This window comes from Bubalus kerabau, chromosome 5, assembly GCF_029407905.1.
Source record: "Bubalus kerabau isolate K-KA32 ecotype Philippines breed swamp buffalo chromosome 5, PCC_UOA_SB_1v2, whole genome shotgun sequence".
In the NCBI taxonomy this organism is placed as follows: domain Eukaryota; kingdom Metazoa; phylum Chordata; class Mammalia; order Artiodactyla; family Bovidae; genus Bubalus; species Bubalus kerabau.
The window spans coordinates 74,365,331-74,387,648 of NC_073628.1; the positions used below are offsets into that span (position 1 = coordinate 74,365,331).

General features: G+C 39.4%; 1 protein-coding gene across 8 annotated transcripts in view; it reads right to left on the reverse strand.

Moving 5' to 3' along the window:
• ESRRG (estrogen related receptor gamma) overlaps nucleotides 1-22,318 on the reverse strand; it is a 693,887-nt gene that overhangs the window by 482,096 nt on the left and 189,473 nt on the right. For 4 of the 8 annotated variants that reach the window (XM_055581896.1, XM_055581890.1, XM_055581891.1 and 1 more), the window contains one exon: nucleotides 7,651-7,741. The exons of 3 other annotated variants lie outside the window; for them this stretch is intronic. The gene's annotated coding sequence lies outside the window, so the exon portion shown is untranslated. Of the gene's footprint in view, nucleotides 1-7,650; nucleotides 7,742-9,291; nucleotides 9,404-22,318 lie in introns of those variants that run through there. One more of the 8 variants, XM_055581895.1, reaches the window with a different exon arrangement.

Genomic DNA, 22,318 nt, shown 5'->3' on the forward strand with positions numbered 1-22,318 from the left:
AGGAAATGATTAGACTGAAACTAATCTAAAGATTGAAACTAATCATGTAAAACTGCCAATGTTTTACTGATCTTGACCTACAAAAATGGCAATTCCATACGATCTAACTTAACAGATCTCATATCTATACCCTCATATAAAAGAAAATTGTTTGGAGCAATACATTGTTCACAGGGATATCCAGGGGGATTCTGTGCTGGACTCGGGGCCCAGGGGAGGGAGAAGGGAGGAGGAAAAAAGGTTGTGACCAACGGATAACTGAAGGGTCCTAACAATTTGTTTGGTGCAGGTTCTCATGCAGTTTGTTCAGTAAAAGATGTGGGAAAACTCATTAATTCTATGGCACCAGGCCATTCCCATCACACCCCTTGAGGCATGAATGTGGTAACTGTAGACTTCGGGGAGTGAACACTTCAAAGAGATGCCTGTGCTGTGATTAGAAGATTCTCAGAGGGGCTCTAAATCGTATTCACTCAAGACACCCTTCAAACCCACAGCTTTTTGCCTTTTCTTTAAAGAATGAAGTTAAAAGTAAAATGCTTGACAATTAAACAAGATTGAGGTTTCAATTTCAACTTTGCCTTAATACCCCAAGACTACAAGCAGCAATTGGAACCAAACTTTGATCATTTGCTTTCACACTGAAGAGGAACTATTAGAGCACTAGAGAAACAAAGGGATCATTTTAAAAGTTTTTGCGTGAGGGAGGGTTGATGATCAATGAAGCCAGGAGACCAAGGAGGCTTCTGGCATAGAATGGAATTTGACAGGGTGTAGAATCAAGAAAGGGAGATACTAACTAACAGAGAAAGACAAATATATGATATCACCTATACGTGGAATCTGAAAAATATGATACAAATGAATTTAGTTCCAAAACAGAAATAGACACACAGACATAGAAAACAAATGCCATGGTTACCAAAGGGGATAGTGGGGGGCAGGGGCTTTTGTTAACTTAGGAGTTTGGGATTAACAGAGAAACACTACTATGCATAAAATAGGTAAACAGCAAGGTCCTACTATATAGAACAGGGAACTGTACTCAGCATCTTCTAATAATGGAAAAGAATCTGAAAAAATTCAGTTTTGTATGTATATATAACTGAATCACTTTTCTGTATGCTTAAAAGTAACATGACATTAGGAATTAGCTACATTTCAACAAAAAAGAACCCCCCTCCAAATAAAGAAAATAAAAGATGCTCTGCAAATAAAAATAGGAGGGTATATTTGATATACTTACTAATGAGAAAGGCTAAATGAGTTGCATGTGAGAATCTAACCCTATTTATATTCTAGGACTGTGAACATAGGAAGCCTGTTAAAAATCTGCAGTTTGTACAAATATAATTTCCCCTGGAGAAGGAAATGGCAACCCACTCCAGTACTCTTACCTGGAAAATCCCATGGACGGAGGAGCCTGGTAGGCTACAGTCCATGGGTCACAAAGAGTTGGATACAACTGAGCGACTTCACTTTAATGAAGCACTAAGACAGAGTCCACTCAAGTGACACTACAGGGTAAGATGTTCTTAGGAATCTAATTTAGGTTGTTTATTATTATTGTAAAGAAAGCCTAGGATTCCGGAGTACGAAAGAAGGATTTGAAGGGACAAAAAATCCTTCCAGGGCTGAGTTCATCAGATAATATGTTACTGTCCAGGTAATCATGCCAATGGTCATGACCAATGTGGTTGTGATTTCAAGTTCACATTTAAAATACATAACTGGTCAAAGCCTATCTCTGAAATCAATGAAAATTCAAACTAACATTTACACTGTAGTTACAGTCTTGGGAACAGCTCCTTTTGACCTCACATGTAGCGCTTATCTCTGAGCAGAGGCTTTCAACTCAGGATCTTCTTACTGTGACCACCCCCACTTGCAGGGGCAGCCCAGATCAGTGGGCAGTGGGACGCTGGTCTCGGAGTCTTGGGGAGGAAGAGTTACTGCCTCAGTCACTACACTCCCTTTCAGACATGCACAAGACCTTAGGAGTTGTTGCAAGAAGAGGAAAGATGGATGCCTAAGTGCTTCTAGAATTCCTGATAGAAGAATTTGGAGTCTTCCTAATCCAATGGGAGCTAACTGTCCATGGCCAATTGGGGTCTTGTTATTTAGGGGTTCTTGAAAGGTAGGGGTGAAGGAGGGATTAGAACCTAGCTCTTTGATCACTTTTCCCCCTCCCCCAGTTTTTGCACACTTTTGCCATAAATCTTTCATGCCCCACTCTGTCCCACTCAGGGATTGGTAATGAGGGAAGATGGATGGGCATTGGAAGGGTATGTGGAATTTATTCACATTACCTCAATGGTCTCCTCTTACTACAAAATGTAATATACATATCCCCAGATTAATTTCATTCTAAATAGTGACAACCAACCCAGGTGGAAGATTTCTTCTTCAGTATTGCAGATAATGTACTAAAGAATAGAAAACAAAACTGTTGTAGACCTGAAGAAGTTGTGTCACAGTTTGATTGAGATTTTTGTGGGTAATCTAGAAATTCACTACCATTTATCTCATCTTTTTCCTCATCTGCAGATAGTCTGAATTACAAACAACCAGTTTTACGATGTACAGTGGGACTATTTTATAAGCTGGGAATTATCTATCCTCAATTCATTATTGAGACTGGACATATGAAGTCACAAAAAATAAATTCATTCCAGGATGAAAAACTACCAGATACACGCACATAGATTTCTGCTTTGCACAACTTTGCTGGACATTCTTTCACAAAGATTACAATGTGATGGTGCCAGACCACCATGACTGCACAAAGTGGGGTTGGAGGAGAAAGCATCTGAATTTCTTCCCCCCTAACCCAGAGTTTATTTTTAAAGCAAAGCCAGAGAATCAAGTTACCAGTTTCCCATCACTCACAGTCACTGACCCCAAGGCAAGAGAACTTGCACCACCTCAATCCCCACCACCAGCAGCCTCTGAGTAGTAACCTCCTTAGGAAGATGGAGAATTACCTCTCTGCCTCCTAATAGATATTCCAATACAAAGAGAAGCTATTAAGCACATAATGTTCATAAATTGGTGGCACCACAGTGGAGCCCAATGATAGCTATCCTTGAGGAAAAGCATATTTTCAGTTCCAAAACCTAAGGAATATGTCTTACTAGGACTCACCTGTAAAAAACCTATGACAAACTTAGCATATAAAAAGGCAGAGATACCAGTCTGCTGACAAAGGTCTATATAATCAAACTATGGGTTTTCCAGTAGTCACGTACAGATGTGAGGATTGCACCATAAAGAAGGCTGAGCACCGAAGAATTGATGCTTTTGAAATTTGGTGCTGGAAAAGACTCCTCAGAGTCCCAAGGAGATCAAACCAGTCAACCCTAAAGGAAGTCAACCTTGAATATTCCTTGGAAGGACTGATGCTGAAGCTGATGCTCCAGTACTTTGGCCACCTGATGGGAAGACTTGACTAACTGGAAAAACCCTGATGCTGGGAAAGATTGAAGGCAGGAGGAGAAGGGGACAACAGAGGATGAGCTGGTTGGATGGTACCACCAACTCAACAGACGTGAGATTGAACAAATTTTGGGATACAGGGAAGGACAGGGAAGCCTGGCATGCTGCAGTCCATGGGGGTCACAAGAGTTGGCCACAACTGAGAGACTGAACAATAACACCTGTAACATGCTAACAGATACCAAAGCCTGGACATCATACACTTTCAAAATGTAAATTAATGGCGGAAGTTTTTTAAAAGGGAGACAGTAATAGTTCCTTTGACTCAACTGAATATGATTTTAGTACACTGTCAGTAGTAGACGATAAGCAGAATAAATTCCAAAGCTTTCTAGACTCCCAGCCATATGTTGTTCACATCATTATAAATAAGTGAATAAATTTGAAGATTTGTTTCAAGATTTCAAAAAAGACAATCAGAAAAGATTATCCATAGGACTTCCCTCATGGTCCAGTGGCTAAGACTCCATGCTCCCAAAGTAGGGAACCTGGGTTTGATTCTTGGTCAGGGAACTAGATACCACATGCCACAACTAAGACCCAGTGCAGTCAAATAAATAAATAAACATTAAAAAAAGAGAAAAGAGTATCCTGGGAAGGCATAGGATGCACATCTTTGGGGACAAAGATGACTTCAGCACCCCCCCCCCCCATCAAGTTTGCTATAATTAAAAGAGAAACAGGGAACAATATAGTCAACATAGTATTTTTAAATGACCCTTGAAAGGAAGAGTAGGCCAGAGATTGGTATAGTTTTGAGAATGGATAATAGCCCACCTATGTAGATATAGCTTTTTCACTGATGGATACAATGTAAGGCTTTCCTCCAGTAAAGCTGAACTCCAATTTAAGAGTTCCAGGTTTAGATCTCCCAGTAGTTGTCACTGTGTAGTTCAGTTCAGATCAGTCGCTCACTCGTGTCTGACTCTTTGAGACCCCATGAATCACAGCACGCCAGGCCTCCCTGTCCATCACCAACTCCCGGAGTTCCCCCAAACTCACGTGCATTGAGTCAGTGATGCCATCCAGCCATCTCATCCTCTGTCGTCCCCTTCTCCTCCTGCCCCCAATCCCTCCCAGCATCAGAGTCTTTTCCAATGAGTCAACTCTTTGCATGAGGTGGCCAAAGTACTGGAGAGTAGCTTTAGCATTAGTCCTTCCAAAGAACACCCAGGACTGATCTCCTTTAGAATGGACTGGTTGGATCTCCTTGCAGTCCAAGGAACTCTCAAGAGTCTTCTTCTCCAACACCACAGTTCAAAAGCATCAATTCTTCAGCACTCAGCTTTCTTCACAGTCCAACTCTCATATCCATACATGACCACTGGAAAAACCATAGCCTTGACTACATGGACCTTTGTTGGCAAAGTAATGTCTCTGCTTTTCAATATGTTATCCAGGTTGGTCATAACTTTCCTTCCAAGGAGTAAGCATCTTTTAATTTCATGGCTGCAGTCACCATCTGCAGTGATTTTGGAGCCCCAAAAAATAAAATCTGACACTGTTTCCACTGTTTCCCCATTTGCCATGAAGTGATGGGGCCAGATGCCATGATCTTCGTTTTCTGCATGTTGAGCTTTAAGTCAACTTTTTCACTCTCCTCTTTCACTTTCATCAAAAGGCTTTTGAGTTCCTCTTCACTTTCTGCCATAAGGGTGGTGTCATCTGCATATCTGAGGTTACTGATATTTCTCCTGGCAAGCTTGATTCTAGCTTCTGCTTCCTCCAGCCCAGGGTTTCTCATGATGTACTCTGCATATAAGTTAAATAAGCAGGGTGACAATATACAGCCTTGACGTACTCCTTTTCCTATTTGGAACCAGTCTGTTGTTCCATGTCCAGTTCTAACTGTTGCTTCCTGACCTGCATACAAACTTCTCAAGAGGCAGATCAGGTGGTCTGGTATTCCCATCTCTTGAAGAATTTTCCAGTTTCTTGTGATCCACACAGTCAAAGGCTTTGGCATAGTCAATAAAGCAGAAATAGATGTTTTTCTGGAACTCTCCTGCTTTTTCCATGATCCAGCAGATGTTGGCAATTTGGTTTCTGGTTCCTCTGCCTTTTCTAAAACCAGCTTGAACATCTGGAAGTTCACAGTTCATGTATTGCTGACGCCTGGCTTGGAGAATTTTGAGCATTTACTATCCTAGCGTGTGAGATGAGTGCAATTGTGTGCTAGTTTGAGCATTGTTTGGCATTGCCTTTCTTTGGGATTGGAATGAAAACTGAACTTTTCCAGTCCTGTGGCCACTGCTGAATTTTCCAAATTTGCTGGCATATTGAATGTAGCACTTTCACAGCATCATCTTCCAGGATTTGAAATAGCTCAACTGGAATTCCATCACCTCCATTAGCTTTGTTCGTAGTGATGCTTTTTAAGGCCCACTTGACTTCACATTCCAGGATGTCTGGCTCTAGGTCAGTGATCACACCATCATGATTATCTTGGTCATGAAGATCTTTTTTGTACAGTTCTTCTGTGTATTCTTGTCACCTCTTCTTAATATCTTCTGCTCCTCTTAGGTCCATCCCATTTCTGTCCTTTATTGAGCCCATCTTTTCATGAAATGTTCCCTTGGTATCTCTAATTTTCTTGAAGAGATCTCTAGTCTTTCCCATTCTGTTGTTTTCCTCTATTTCTTTGCATTGATTGCTGAGGAAGGCTTTCTTATCTCTCCTTGCTATTCTTTGGAACTCTGCATTCAGATGCTTATATCTTTCCTTTTCTCCTTTGCTTTTCGCCTCTCTTCTTTTCACAGCTATTTGTAAGGCCTCCCCAGACAGCCATTTTGCTTTTTTGCATTTCTTTTCCATGGAGATGGTCTTGATCCCTGTCTCCTGTACAATGTCATGAACCTCCCTCCATAGTTCATCAGGCACTCTATCTCCTAAATCCAATAATATTGGCTATCTTCTGATGTCATTTCTGAAGGAGAAAGCTCTTCTATAAGAAGGACATGGCATTTTAAAAATAAGTGGCCAAGATCCTCGATTCTAGCACATTTCCAACCATTTTTCTTCCACTTTAACCATGGAAACATGGAAAGTCAGAAAGGGAAAGGAACAAGGACAAGCAGCAGGAGAGAGCAAACATGAAAAACTAAGAGAAAAGAAAAATAATGGAAGGAAAGAGGAAGGTTAAACATGAGTGAGCACACAGTTCATTCACTCAAACCTAGAGTACTCAGGGCAGTCAAATTCAAATAGAGGGCAAACTTGGTTTATCACCCCTTTCCCTGAAGGATGCAAGAATGCCACTGCTGGCAGAGATCCTGGAGATGGTCTACTCCAAAGCCCTCATGTCATCAGTGAGGACAATGAGGCCCTGGAAGGGAAAGTAACTTCAAAGTCAGAGCAGGAAGTCAGGTTCACTGTGGACCAGTCTAAGGGTCTACCAACCACAGCCACGTGAAAGCAATAAAGGCTCTTCCGAGTCACACACGCATGCTGTTGCTCAGTCATGTCTGACTATTTTAGAGCCCGTGGACTGTAGCCCGCTGGGCTTCTCCATCCGCAGAATTTCCCAGGCAAGAATATTGGAGTGGGCTGCCATTTGCTCTTCCAGGAGATCTTCCTGACCCAGGAGTCAAACCAGCATCTCTTGGGTCTCCTGCATTGCAGGTGGATTCTTTACCACCTTTCCGAATCACAGACAATCACTAATGATCCCAGGAGTGAAGTAAGATGGAGATGCCCTTCTCTCTCTGGGGGGAAAAACACAGATCAGCTCACAGAATTTAAATGCACAGGAAGAGCTGGAATTGGGCACAGCCACAGCCGACCCAGCTTCAGGGGTAATCTGGCCCATGGAGGCAACACACTCTGAATTTAGAAAGCTCCAAGTCCAATTTCTTACATTCCCAACAAACTGTCTCTGGTGGTGATTATGCTGTAACATTTCTGATGATTAATTAAGAGACTTTCATTACATCACTTGGCTTGTATTAACAGCTCCCCCTGTCTTTAATAAAATAGATGGCATGATATAAAATAAACAAGGGGGACCAAGTGGTAGGTAAACCCTAAGCCGAGATGATATCACCCTCCTCTTCTGTCAGGATGGAGGTGAAGAAGCAAAAGGCTATGGAAAAGATGAGTGGGGTGTGCTCAAGAGGGAGATGGGGGGGAGAAGGCAGGCATTTGCTCAATCAGTACCTATTTTCAGAATTTCCTTCAAGCTGGCTCGGACTGAGAGTCATCAATTATTTAAAAGATGTAACATGATGCTTCCTTTGTTGAGGCAAATCTGCAAGCAGACCCCGAGAGAAAATAAAAAATGAATTAGGCAGAATGTATTAGTTTGCTTGAAGAAAACAAAGATTTAGCTATTGGGACTCACTTTTCTTAGAAACAGTTCAATTTTGTCTCCAAAATTCACAAACCTTTTTTCTCCCTCTCCTTACCTATTTATTTATTATTTTCTACAGTAGATCACACAAAAGGGGGCATGAATCATTTCCTAAACTTCTCCTTTCTTTTCAGATTCAGCTTGATGTATTGTCTTCATTTAAATTACAAATACACTAATCTGAAACACTGTTTACCAAGCAGCATTTTAAATGAAAGATACAAGAAATTACATCACTCACATTTTAAAAATGACTTTAGACTTCGGACCTCATAAAAAACAGCCGACAGTGTTCTCTGTCTTGGCTGCTATATTTCAGTCTAGCTAATGAAATTCAATTAGTGAGCTTTGTACTTAGGACATTGTGATTCTGATGGTTGGTCTGATCAAAACTGGTGTGCCAAGCCCTAGTTCTGTTTTCTGGCAGACCACAGTTAAAAGGAAAATTCAATAGGGTAGATTGGCATGGGGAAAGTTAGTTTCAGAGGAACTCACTTCTCGCCATCATTAAAAAATATGGGAGGAGGAGAGCTGTTCCCTAGAAGGGTTTTATTATTTACTAATCAAATGGACTAACTTTTTGAAAAACCTCAATACCTAAGTCTGTCATTATCAGTGTTAGTCTTTCCAAAAACAACAACTGACCTAAAATAAACCAGTAACCAACTAGAATCAATAAATCACAGACTTAATCCGTTTTTAGGTTTGGATCTGCCTGAGCTTGTGTTTCAAACAAAAAGTACAAATACTGGACTCTTAGTGATGTCTTTATGTTAATTTTGTTCTTGTTCAGTCATTAAGTAGTATCCGATTCTTTGTGACCCCATGGATGGTAGCCCACCTTGTTCCTCTGTCCTTGGGATTTATCCAGGCAAGAATCCTGGAGTGGGTTGCCATTTCCTTCTCAAGGGGATTCTTCCTTAGCTAGGGATTGAACCCATGTCCCCTGCATTGACAGGCGGATTCTTTACCACTGAGCCACCAGGGAAGCCCAATGTCTTTTACAGGCCTTCCCAATTAAAGCAATAAGCATCACCCACAGGAAACTCTGAGCCTTTACACTGAAGATTCAGATTACACAATCAGTTCAAGAGGTGCTGTGCCTTTAACACCTGAAAGAATTTAACACTTGAAAACAGATACGCACTTAGCAAAAACCACTGGGCCGAAGCCTAGTACATTACACATCTTGATTCTCTACCTGGACCATTGGCCTTTGATTCAAGGGTACCACGTCTGCATGGATCAGGTTGAACGGCAAGACACAATCTAACTCATCATTATATGGCCCGATTCTTTGGACAGCAAAAGCAGACAAGCAAAAATGGAAATTTCAGATGGACATATAGCCTTTGGTCTGTTAACAATCCTAATTAACTAGACAATTGAGACATGAGCATCTATTTCATTTTCAAAGTTGTTTTCTTAAAACACAAACCAGGTCGTACCAGTTCTTTGCTTCTCTCACAGGGAATGACACCCCTGTCCAACTCGTGAGGGACAGAAACCAAAAGAGCCATCCTTGGCATCTCTTCTGTGTCATCACGTCTTTCCCTCTTTCTGGAAAACAATTACGGGAACAGTCATCTGAAATTCCAGAAGTGGAATCTGACTTCTTGGTGCACTCCTTGGAAAGCTGTTCTAGAAGCTTTTGGTTTTACCTGAGAGTGACCCAGGATTGAGTACAGATACTCAGCCTGGACTTCTTGTACCCTTGGTGCTATTTTTCTCTGACTCAAAAATTGTACATCCCTCATCTGTTCTTGATAGGAATATATCATATAGATATTTTTTGATGATAAATCCATTCGGAAGTAAACTTTTTCTTGTGTCAAATGCAAAAGGGAAAATGCACATTCACTTCCTTCCCACAAACGGGCTGCCTCTGATTTGTTTTCTCAGAATTCATTAGTAAAATGCCTTGCTAGACTGTCTTGCTCCAGCTTGCTAGAGCAGAGTCTGTGCCTCTTTTCTCAAATCCACATCGACTGACTTCACATTGGTAACTTGAAATCACACTGCGGCAGGAGTATTTACATCAAGGAAATCACTGTCAGAACTCAGGTATTTTTACACTATGCTTACCAAAGGGAAAATGTGAGAGGAGGGATAAATCAGGAGTCTGGGATTAACATATACACACTGCTGCTGCTGCTAAGTCGCTTCAGTCGTGTCTGACTCTGTGCGACCCCATAGATAGCAGCCCATCAGGCTCCGCCGTCCCCAGGATTTTCCAGGCAAGAACACTAGAGTGGGTTGCCACTTCCTTCTCCAATGAATGAAAGTGAAAAGTGAAAGGGAAGCCGCTCAGTCCTGTTCGACTCTGAGCGACCCCATGGACTGCAGCCTACCAGGCTCCTCCGTCCATGGGATTTTCCAGGCAGAAGTACTGGAGTGGGGTGCCATTGCCTTCTCCAATATACACACTACTGTATATAAAATGGGCTTCCCAGGTGGCTCAGTGGTAAAGACTCTGCTTGTCACTACAGAAGATGCAGATTCAATCCCTTAGGTTGGGAAGACCCTCTGGAGAAGGAAATGGCAATCCACTCCAGTATTCTCGCCTGGGAAACCCCACAGACAGAGGAGCCTGGTGGGCTGCAGTCCCTGGGGTCGCAGAGTCAGACACAATTTAGCGACTAAATAACAGTATATAAAGTAGATAATCAAGAAGGCCCTACTGTATAGCACAGGGAAATCTACTCAATACTCTGTAATAACCTATACAGGAAAAAAAAATCTGAAAAAAAAAAATGGGTTTATGTACAACTGAGTCACTTTGCTGTACACCTAAAACTAACACAATTTTGTAAATCAATTACACTCCAATATAAAACTTTTTTAAAATCAGGTGTTTTTTCATCCCCTTCCCTCACAGTTTACCAGCACATCGCTGGAAAAGGCTTTAATTCACTGTTTTCTTCTTCACAAATAAAAGGTACTATAGGTGTTTTGCATTGACACCCATCCTTTTACTTCTCTTTCCTTCTTTTGGGGGGATGCTAGTCAGAAGTTCACCACCTCTTATTCCTTGGCTCCAGGCTTGACCATCTTTCCCAGCCACTCTTGCAGGTAGGTGTGGTCAGGTGATTGAGTTTCCTTCCATGGAAAGAGACCAAAAGTGATAGAAGCCTCTCCATACTTGGGCTGTAAGCTACCCCTACAAATACATTCCACGGTTTTTCCCTTTTCACGGGCTTCTGTAGATGCTCTGGGCAACCCTGATGCCACTCATCGAAGAAAGAGAGCAATAGGATAAGAAGACATCAACCTTCAAATCCGTTCTGGAAAGAGACTTACTCCATTCGGGAATACCCATTGTGAACTTCAAATGTGAGAAAACAGTAAAGTTTTTTTGTTTGAACAATTTACTGTTTGAGAGTTTGTTTGATTCACCAGTCACCATGACTATAGCTGAGTATTCGTTCTCCTCTTCTTTCAACCACTGTCTTTGCTCCCCCAGCTGATGTGATAAATCCAGGGATAAGGACTGATCAAGACTGAGAAGACAGGAATAGGAGCCCTAATATATAATACTGACTTCTCATGCAGAATTTTTGTTTCACTTAAGAGTTTTGAGTTCTATGTGTTGTTCATGTCAATAGTCATTGCCAGAAATCTGTGTTATTTCCATATGCTTGTGGTACCATGTGTAGCTCATTCTTTCTCCCTTTAGTGATGTCATCTAAATAAAATGTTCCAATTTATAATCATAACCACATCAGATATATATGAGGAGTTCAATCCATATGCCCTATGTCTTGTCAAGGAAATTAACTATAAAGGTATTGATATTATATAATTAAAATGAGGGCTCTTAACATATTTAATTTCCCCCTGACCTGACTTTCTTCACTCATTGTGAACAAAAAGTATGAATTCATTATTTGCAAATAGTCCAGATTGCTTAATGTATTCTAGAAGGAACAAAGAGTACACATACATGTACTCAAGCACGCATGTTTCTGTCCCTATAGGGGGCAAAAATAGTAATTAAGGTAAAGATAAGGAACCATTCTAAGTTGTCAACCATGTAGGCTTAGTGGAACTCTAAATGTATTTTTAGTTCATATTTGTGTATTTTAAGGTTTTCTCTTTCTATAACACTCAAGGTAAAGAAAAAAAAAAGAAGGGAGGGAGGGAGAGAAAAATAGAGAAACCAAAAAAAATTGTTTCAATCTCACCATATTATTTACTATATAAAGCATCACACATTTTCCTCCTTGCAAGCCTGCATAGAGAGTCTATTTGGGAGTGTTTGGAATTGTGTTTTTAAAAATTTAACAATCATAGCTCTGAAGCTTAATCACTTGTATGTGTTACAAGACCAGATGGTTCAAGTGGGTGTTTGTTTACAAGCTCTTTGTATAAGGTTTTTTAGCTGCTTCTTAGTCCAAAGCTGGATATTTCAACTAACCAAGAAGGCAATGAGGAATGAGAAGCGACTGGATTTCACAGATCCCTGGACTATTAGACTTCACTCCACTGTCATCCTGCGTACCTATTCAAGTCAGGGTTTAGGGCCTAAGAAATAATAACATTTGCATGCCATGCTCTGAGTTCTTCATGGACCTCAGACAGGCTCTAGAGGAAGAAGGCATCTACCCTGGGCTCAGCGCTGCTGGCTGATGGCAGTGGACCAACCAGAGAAGAACAGAGCACTCTGCCTTCCTAACATCTTTAACTATCTTGAAGCTCTAGAATTTAAGATGTTTCCTGTTTTAACTGGCTTCAAGAACTGAGCTCTTTGACCAGTCTTATCCTCCTCCAGCTTTCTCCTTCCTGATGTGGATGAAAGGAGAGAAAGACAACTTTCTTGGTGGCTACCCCATTCTCTGTTTCCTCTGTACTAACCACACAGCCAATATTGGCAAACATGCAAAGGATGCAGGTTTATTTACCGCAAATAAGTCCAATGACATTAAAGGTTCCTTAAAAGAGAATGAAAAGTTTCAAGGAACAAACTTTAATGGCTTTGAAAAGATGAACATGTACTTCTTGTTTTCTGGATGAGAAAATCCCCTTATAGTTCACTGTCTTCTCTGGGGCTCACCTTCTCTCAACAGAAAGAAGGCAGTCAATACTTCCTTATTTTCATTCTTAATAAGATTAATGATGTTCAGCACAGTTAGCCCACCTAGAATTAATATCTTACAACACGAGGTATCTGTCCTTCATGGGTTCCCCAAACTGGCATCCTTCCTGTGACCACCCAATCAGTTCCAAGAAATAAGATATTAGAGCAAAAGGGGCAAGATATTAAGTTCCAAGAAATAAGTTCCAAGAAATTTTCAGTTCCAAGAAATAAGAAATATTTCAGTTCCAAGAAATAAGATATTAGAGCAAAAGGGTACAGGGATATCTTAGCATTTCAGTGAACTTCTATCCTTTTGTACAACCAACCAGCAAGAAATTACATCCCAACAAAAATGGGTTTGATCATTATCATTTCAGGCATTTGATTCCTCTTGTTTATTAGTTTGGGGGATAGATCTTTTCCATAACTTCTTTGGATTAATGCAGCAAAATGGGACATCATTTAACTGCATCTTTAGGATACGGCTTGAGAAGGGAATGGCAACTTAACTCCAGTATTCTTGCCTAGGGAATTCCATGGACAGAGGAGCCTGGTAGGCTATATAGTCCATGGAGTCACAGAGTTGAACACGACTGAGTGACTAATGCTTTCACCTTCACTTTAGGATAAGGAATGCACATCATTTATTATTCATTCTCCAAAGAGCCACACAGTATTTTACACATAGCTGGTGGCATCACTGACTCGATGGACGTGAGTCTGAGTGAACTCCGGGAGTTGGTGATGGACAGGGAGGCCTGGCGTGCTGCGATTCATGGGGTCGCAAAGAGTTGGACACGACTGAGCGACTGAACTGAACTGAGTGTTCCAGAAAAGGATGTTGAATGAATGAAGGAATAAATTACTATCATTGATTATTCTCTTCCAATCTTAATGAATGCAGAGCTTACTTTAATACATGTCATTAGCCTTGGCAAAGTAAAGTCAGGAATACCTAGATAAATGAGCATATTTATGACATGTGACTGTTTTGCCTTCTGAAGACAACTCTTAAGAAAGAGCATTTTCCCCAAACAAAAAGAACCAACTGATATTTTAGAAGAGAATATGAAGTATGATTTTTCTCTCAACACTTGCTAATCCTTTGCTTATAAAACTAACAAAAAAGACACACATTAAATCAGGGATGTCTAAGTGATCTCAGAAATAGGATCATCTGTCCGTATAACATGACAGCATGAATCAAACAAGTATGTTCCAGATTCTTCCATGTATGTATCCCGACCCTGGAGCCCAAACAAAAACCTGTCAATAAACTGTGAAATTAGGGGGAAACAAAAGACTGTTCTCATTATTTATAACCTTTAATAAGGAGAGTGTGTAGTCAAATTCAAACAGACTTGAAATATTGTCTTGATTTTTTTTTGACTGTGCCAAGTGGCCTGTGAGATCTTAGTTCCATCACCAGGGATTGAACCCAGGCCCTCAGCAGTGACAGCGTGGAGTCCTAACCACTGGACCTTCAGAGAATTATTTGTCTTGACTTTTGGCAAAAGAAATCAAACTTAGCATATATACTTTCTATGGTAACAGTGTCCACCATAGAGTAGTTGCTATGGACTGAATGTTTCTGTCCCCCTGAAAATTGTATGTTGAATCCTAATGCCCAGTGTGATCAGCATGTGGCCTTTGGGGTGATTAGATTATGAGAGCGATACACATCCCCTGTGGTGGGATTAATACCTTCACAAAAGAGGCCTGAGCGCTCCCTTGTCCCTTCTTCCATGTGAAGTTGCTGCAAAAGACACCACTTGGGATGAGGACCTCATTGGACGCCAGACCTGCTGCAGCCAGGACTGTGGACTTCCCAGCCTTCAAAACTGTGAGAGCTGAATTTCTGTTATTTAAAAGCCACCTAATTTAGGGTACTTTCTGATAGCAGCCCAAACAGACTAAAACAGCAGTCCACTTTTAACCAAAACTTGTTAAATGAATAAATGTCAGCCAATTCTGTATCATGGTAGAGATGTGGCTTGGGTATAGAAAGTTAAACCCAAACTCAACTTCTGATTTGCTAAAAATCCTTCCCTTTTTAGCACAATCATTATTTATTCTTATTTGTGACATAAAATGAATGGGCACTTGAAACAAGAATGTTTAAAATCAAGATGGGATTTTTCAAAATGCATCACTTCCTAATTATACTACTATAGATTTGTCTTATCTATGTTTTTCAAAAAGATTATGTCTATTGTATCTGGTAGCAGAAATACTATATGACAGGTGCTACTGTGATTATAACATGAAAGTATCTAGGTAGGATATTTTACACCACAGAAATTGGCAAACTCTACAGTTCAGGATTTGATTTACTGTTTGGTTTACTTTCTTGTCTTCAGAAATGATGGATAAAATGTAAATAAAGTAAATTAAATTAATAAAATAAAATGCCCTTTCACATTAAAAAAAAGATGTGATTTTCCTTTCATTATATCCCTCTAAAAATCCTGGGAAAATCTAGCTAGGCTTCTGCACACATAGAACTGCTCTTCTGCAGACTGAAGGGGAGCAGAAACACCAGCAGTAGCTATGAAATATCACTGGTGGTCACTATTTATGTTTTATATACTGTCAGCAGCAACATGGTCATTTAGCATCAGACACAGTTATCCAGGCACTTAGATGATGCAGCAAGTGTCAATACTGAGGATACTATTTATAGCCCAATAAACTATCCTTTGAACAATATTAGTAACATTAAGCTTAGGTAGCACTCAAAGTACTAATGCCTTAATATAGATATATTGCTATAAGCATAGTTTACAGCACGGAACATAAACACAAATCCAGTGACACTAATAAATCACTTTCTTGACTGCTTAAAAATGTACTGCCAAAATGGGCTTTATGCATTACACAATGGAGCAGAAGGCAGCGATATATATTTAAATTTTCCATTTTTAAGCTGTCACTCAAAAACTTTTCATCCTTTTTTTAGCTTATTGATCTTACCGGCTTGTGATAACTGCTTCAACTGCTTGGTTGAGCTGTTTTTAGCTTCTGCTTCTTTTTAATAAGAGCTAAATCAGGAATCATAAAATGCTACTAATTTAGCATATTTCAATAGAGATGGAAGTTACAAACAGCACGAAAATAGTGCGATTCTCATGTCTTATTGCCCTAGAATCCCAGATTTAATTACCATGTGGTATAGTATAATGAAGGGGATAGTGATGCTATGTATCACTATATACACACTGAAAATAAAACTTGTATTAAATATGCTAAAATAGTTGCTCCAGGTTTCCTGATCCCTTCAATTAAATATTTTTTCACATGAATGAATTATATGTGTGTATATATATATAGGTTTTTAATTGTTGTTGTATATAGAATAGATTCTGTGCTATGATTTCCTTTCTTTTTGGTTCATTTACAAAGAAAGCTCCATTCTTAAGGTTTTTGCTATTCCTTACCTTACAATATATTGTATTGGCCAAAAAGTTCATTCAGGTTTTTCCATGAGATCTTATGGAAAAACCCAAATGATCTTCTTGGCCAACCCAACACATCTGGCATCAAAACAACCAAAATATCATCAGCAGAACAGCTGAACTGATTACCTGGTCAACCAGCTTGCATCATCCCCTCCACACTGTGCATGCTCTTCAGCTTGGAGCGGCAAGCTGTTAACCACCGTCAGAAAACGTCTCAAGGCTGATTTTGGATCAGAACCTTGTCCTCTCAGACCTGTGTCTGCTCTCAAAGGAGACTGTCTCTGAACTCTGCAGCAAACTATAGTTCGCTTCTCCCCTCACTGCTAGCCCCAAAGGTCAGGGCTCAGTATGGAAGAAAGAGCAGTCCTCATAGCTCATTGCCCCTATTTTGCAAACGGCTGCATGGAATGCAGAAGCCACAGACCCCCAAGGCCTGATCCATAAGAAATATCCCCATGACCAGTGTACTGTGTGGTCGTGGTCGTGGCTCTGAGTACAGCCCTGAATCTCACCCACTCAGATAGGACAAAGCACTGGATTTGCTCACAGTGCAAATCCCATCACACCTTCCCCCGACGTCCTCCCCAGAAGCGGCAATAGTAGCAACTATTAGGCAGCCATGAAGTTTATTCTCAGAGGCAAGAACAGCTGGATTTTAGTTACTATCATTATATCTAGCTTCTGAGAGAACCTTGAGAGCATGCAAAAATAGCCAGATTAGTTTAAAAAATACAGATGAGTGAAGGGAAGGCTTTTCTTTCAGCGTATTTAAAATCATTAAAACTCTTTCATAAATAGTTCTTGCTCACTTGACAGCTCCTAATGTCAATAATGTTAAGCTTCCTGCATCATTTCAAACTGAGCCCCCAATTCGTTCCTGGCACAGCTTTAGTGTCAGCTTTCTAGCAGGTGGCCACCACCAAGAGTCATCATGTTTCAGCAGAACTCACCATTCTGTTTCTGTATCCCTTGTTTCCACAAATGCTACTGCTTTGTTGAACAGGTCTCACAATCACACACATTGCCCCCTCTGGTTTGTGTACCATCTGTGTATGTAAATGTAAGTGGGCGGGTGCATACCCAACCGGAGGGGCACATTTTCATTCCTCTTCCACATCAATATGGTGATGAATTTCCTGCTTAGAGCTTTTCTGACAGCTGGACGAAATGGTAGCTCCCGTGACCAGGGATGTCCTGACTTCTCCTTGCAGAAAGGTATTCAGCGCACGTAATAATTATCCATCCATCTCATTCACACTAAAGGCATGGCAATGCAATTTTAGCCTTATAATCAAGACCATATGACAAAAACCCAAGGCCATTAGGGACCAATTTTGAGGATTCTCTGCAAGACCATGATTTTCCAACTGCACTTACATATGCTGAATAGTTACCTCTGCACGACCGCACCTGCTCTCATTTATGGAGCCCCTCTGTTTCCCAAAGCTATTCTTAATAATGAAATAGGGTAAAGTTTTAAAGGCTGGCTGACTTTTTTCTTCCTTCATTAATTTTTTTTTTTCATTTCCCTAAGCATAGTATGAAAACGCTGAGGGTGAGTTTTCTGCTCAGGCCACTGACCATACTTCAGGGTCTGCTTTTCTCTCTTTCTTCTTCACTTCGCCCTCTGCCCTGACCCCTCCCATCCTTCCTCTCAGCCCTGCCTCTGATCTGAAGCCTGATCTTCCTGGCCCATAGTTGCTCCACATGGACTTCTGACCACCCCACTTCAGGTTCAGTGACACAATAATAATGATGTCTCTGAGAGAACATGATGTCATCATAAATCTAGGAGCTGTCCAGCAAAGACTTCACTCGTAAAGTAGAAAGATGGCCAGAGTTACTTTGAAATAATATAAAACATGGCTCAAATAGTCTTTCATGTCTTATATAAAAATGTTTAGAATAATGAATAAAGCCATACCCTTTGATAGATAAAGCTATAAATACTAAAAGCAATAATATGGTCTAGAATTAATGATTTATCAATTTGAGAGGCAATGGGGAAAAATATTCATTAACTAGTAAGAAGAAACACATTATAAAGCCTCCACAAAATAAAAAACGGCCAAGATGCTAGATTTTACTACCATTACTTTGGACTCTCTATGTATAGACTCTGCTCAATCTTATTTTTTAATAGTTCAAGGGACAAGAAATTATCTCCAAACATCAATTAATTGTCACCTTGGTTCCTTAGCTCGTAAGAGGGCATCATATTATCTCATCTCGGGACATTTTTCTAAAATTACGAGATAATGGACCTTTTAATGCAAGTCCACCACTAATTTTTTTTTAAATTGTAAGACAGCATAGATAAATAATGCCATAAGCAATAACTCAGTATAATAACATAAAAAAAAAATTCCATACAGTCCCTCTCCATGGAAGAAGTAGTCATACATTGCAGATGGCCATGTTTGGGAAAGTTCTGTGAAGATACCCGACAAAAAATTCTTACCTCTGCATTGAGGCCATCAAAACCAATCTGTTTGTTTTGTCCAATGCTCTGGAAATACAATTGTTATCCATCCTTCTCACTGCTTAATTTAACACAATGAATCTTGGCCTGTTCTTCGTAAACAAGGGCAGAATGTATTGTGCAATTTCCAATATAATGCACTAAAAAGTTCCTAATTACTTGATTAAGGCATGTGGAAACAAGGGGACCGTATATAAAAGGAGCCAATGATCTTGGCGTGAGCATTCCACCAGTTGAACAAAGTTCTGATTCTCTAATCAGGTTCTAAATATGTGCAGATAATGTATCATCTATAAGAGGGTATATAGTTCGTGTTAAAATATGAGCTGTTTCCTCAATTAAGGTACTTGCCAGCTGACAGGCAGAGGAGTAAGTTGTGACATCTCAGTAGTGATCCCAACCTGAGTATGTGTGAAGTTAGCTGTTCCTCTGATTGTCACCTCACTGGAACTATTTGCATTGGCAGCAGCACATGGAGTTGGTTCGACCTTAAATGTGCATCTCTTAAAATGCCTTCAAAAAAGCCTGCCCAGTGGTGCTGCTCTGGAAATAAAGCCATTATGTTACCTAGAAGCTAACCTGTCACAGGCTTGACAATGCAGTTACAGGCAGTAGAAAGGGCCAAATCTTTCAGGAGAAATCATATAATTTTAAAAGCTACCAAAGGTGGGTGTGAACGATTCCTGTGTCACTCATGTGCCAATCACCTATCTATCAAAAGCATTAAATCAAGGAATAAACAAAACCAAACTTTAAAGTAGAAAAGAAAAAATAAAATAAATTAAAAAAAAAAGACAGGTGGAAGCCTAGTATTCTGCAATAATCTTAAAATTATACTTTTAACCATAAAGGTGATAAAGAATTCACGATGATGAAGACAAATTATGAAAAGCACTGTATCACTGTGATGCCAGATGAGCAATGGATAAAAGTCATTCCAAAAACTCTAGAAGTGGAAAAGGCTCTGTTAGATTTGTATATCTTTGCTCAGCTTTGGAGATACTTCTTTAATTTTGCTCTCTTCCTCACTCGTAATTAAATACTTCCTCGAGTCTCCTCTTTTGATTATTCTTCATTTCCTCATCCCTGAATTGTTAAAGAAGCTAAAACCTTGGGCCTCCTTTTTCTTCTACATTCACTCCCTAGGTGGTCACAGCTAGCCTCTGTAATTTTAAATACCATACATATGATGACAAATCACAAATGCATAACTTTAGCCAAATGTTTCCTCTGAACTTCAGCCTCATCGATCCGTCTTCCTACTTCCTAAACAATTCATTTGGATGTCTATTATGCATCTCAAAAGTAACATTTCCAAAATGAGTACTGATTATTCCGTGTCCTCGAATGACCGAGCACCATCTCTGAGCATCCTTGCTGTTCCCTCTGTGGGAAGTTTCTTGTTCCCCATATCTGCCTACCCATTTCCTCACTTTATTTTTTAGTAACTTCTGGAATGTTCTGACTAAAAAAGCAACCACATCTTCCCCATTCTCTATCCCACTTATCCAGTTTTATTTTTTCTATAATATTTAGCATTAAGATGTGATATTTTTAATTGAAGTATAGTTAATTTACAATGTTGTATTAGCTTCCAGTATAGAGCAAAATGATTCAGTTACATATATGTATATATGTGTGTATATGTGTATATATTCTTTTTCATATTCTTTTCCATTATAGTTTATTACAAGACACTGAACATAGTTTCCTGTGCTATACAGTAGGTCTTTGTTATTTATCTATTTTATATATAGTAGTGTGTATCTGCTAATCCCAAACTTCTAATTTATCCCTACTCCCCATCTTTCCCCTTTGGTAATAAGCTTATTTTCGATGTTTGAGAGTCTGTTTCTGTCTGGTAAATAAGTTCCTTTGTACCATATTTTAAATTCCACACATAAGTGATGTCATATAATATCTGTCTTTCTCTGACTTACTTCACTTAGTATTATGATCTCTAGGTTCATCCATGTTGCTGCAAATGGCATTGCTTCATTGTTTTGCATGGGTAAGTAGTATTTCATTGTGTGTGTAAACATATGTAAACTTACTTTCTACTCATTTTGCTTCCTTTCCTTCCTTCCTTTTGTCCTGTTTTCTTTTCACCTTTCCTTCTTTATTTCTCTCTCTCTGAGTTTCCATTTGTTTTTTCCTTGCTTCCCTCCCTCTTCCTTCCTTCCTTTCTTTCATTATTTATCTCCCTATACCAAAATGTAAGCTCTATCAAAACAGAGAACCTCTGTTCACTGCTATATGTCTATTCATTCCACAAGTGTGTTGTCCACTATCATATTCCAAGATTCTAAAACAAATTTTTAACTGTCAAAAGTATTGAGACGACTATGCATTTGGACTGTTTGCAAATTTAAACATGAGAATTTTTAGTCTTCTACTGTATTTGACACAACTGAGCGACTGAACTGAACTGTATTTCCTTAAAAAAAACTACAATTTTATATTTAAAAAGAAAAAAAGAAACTTAAAACTAGGATTCCAAACAGAACCTAAAATCCATGACATGCTTTTATTTTAAAAAAGTGAGGCTGAATAATACATAAACCAAATAGAATTTCTAGAACAAAATGAAAAATTATATATAGAGATAGATTCTATTAAGCAGAGTAATGATAGAATGGATAAATGAATCTTTGCTGACTGCCAGCCATGGGTCAGAAAATGTTAATCCTAACAAGAACCCCATGAGGGAAAATTCCCACTTTACAGATTAGGAAATTAAGTGGTTGATCAACTTGCTACATTTATATAGCTAATCCCAAAGCCAGGATTTAAACTGTATTATATTGTATCGGTTTGCCTAAATATATGTACACATGGTGTGGGTATAAATTTAATGTGAATTAGAAACAGAACTCTACAGAAAGAAGCCTGGAATACAAAGAAGAGAAAAATGTAACAATTCTTGTCTCTTGGAGGCTTAACCTTTTTAATATGCCTGTTTTTATACAATTATCACAATGTTACAGTTCCTAAATTTTATTTTTGTGATAGTGAATATAAAATATGTATCATGTATGTAAATTATGAAACATAATAATAAAATGAACCTTCATGAATCCCCTATCCAGCTTAAGTAATAAGCATTGCTAAAACTGGTAAAGTTATCCAGGGACCTTTTTTAATTGCACACAGCTCCATTCGTTACCAGGAATAAACACTGTCTTGAATTGTGTGCATATCATTCCTTTCGTTTTCCCTGGAAATTTTACCACAAGAATCTGTCCTTAAATAACATAATTGACTTCTAACTGATATTTCAAGATGGTGTCATATGGCATGTAGTCCTTCCTTTCCGGTTGTTTGTTGTTTTCTCATTAAATATTATTAGTATCTTTCTATGACGTGTCTGGGTTGATGCACATAGCTGTGGTTCATTGATTCCATTGCTCTATTGTATTCCAATTCATGAATATACCAAATGTACTTGTCCAGCCTTC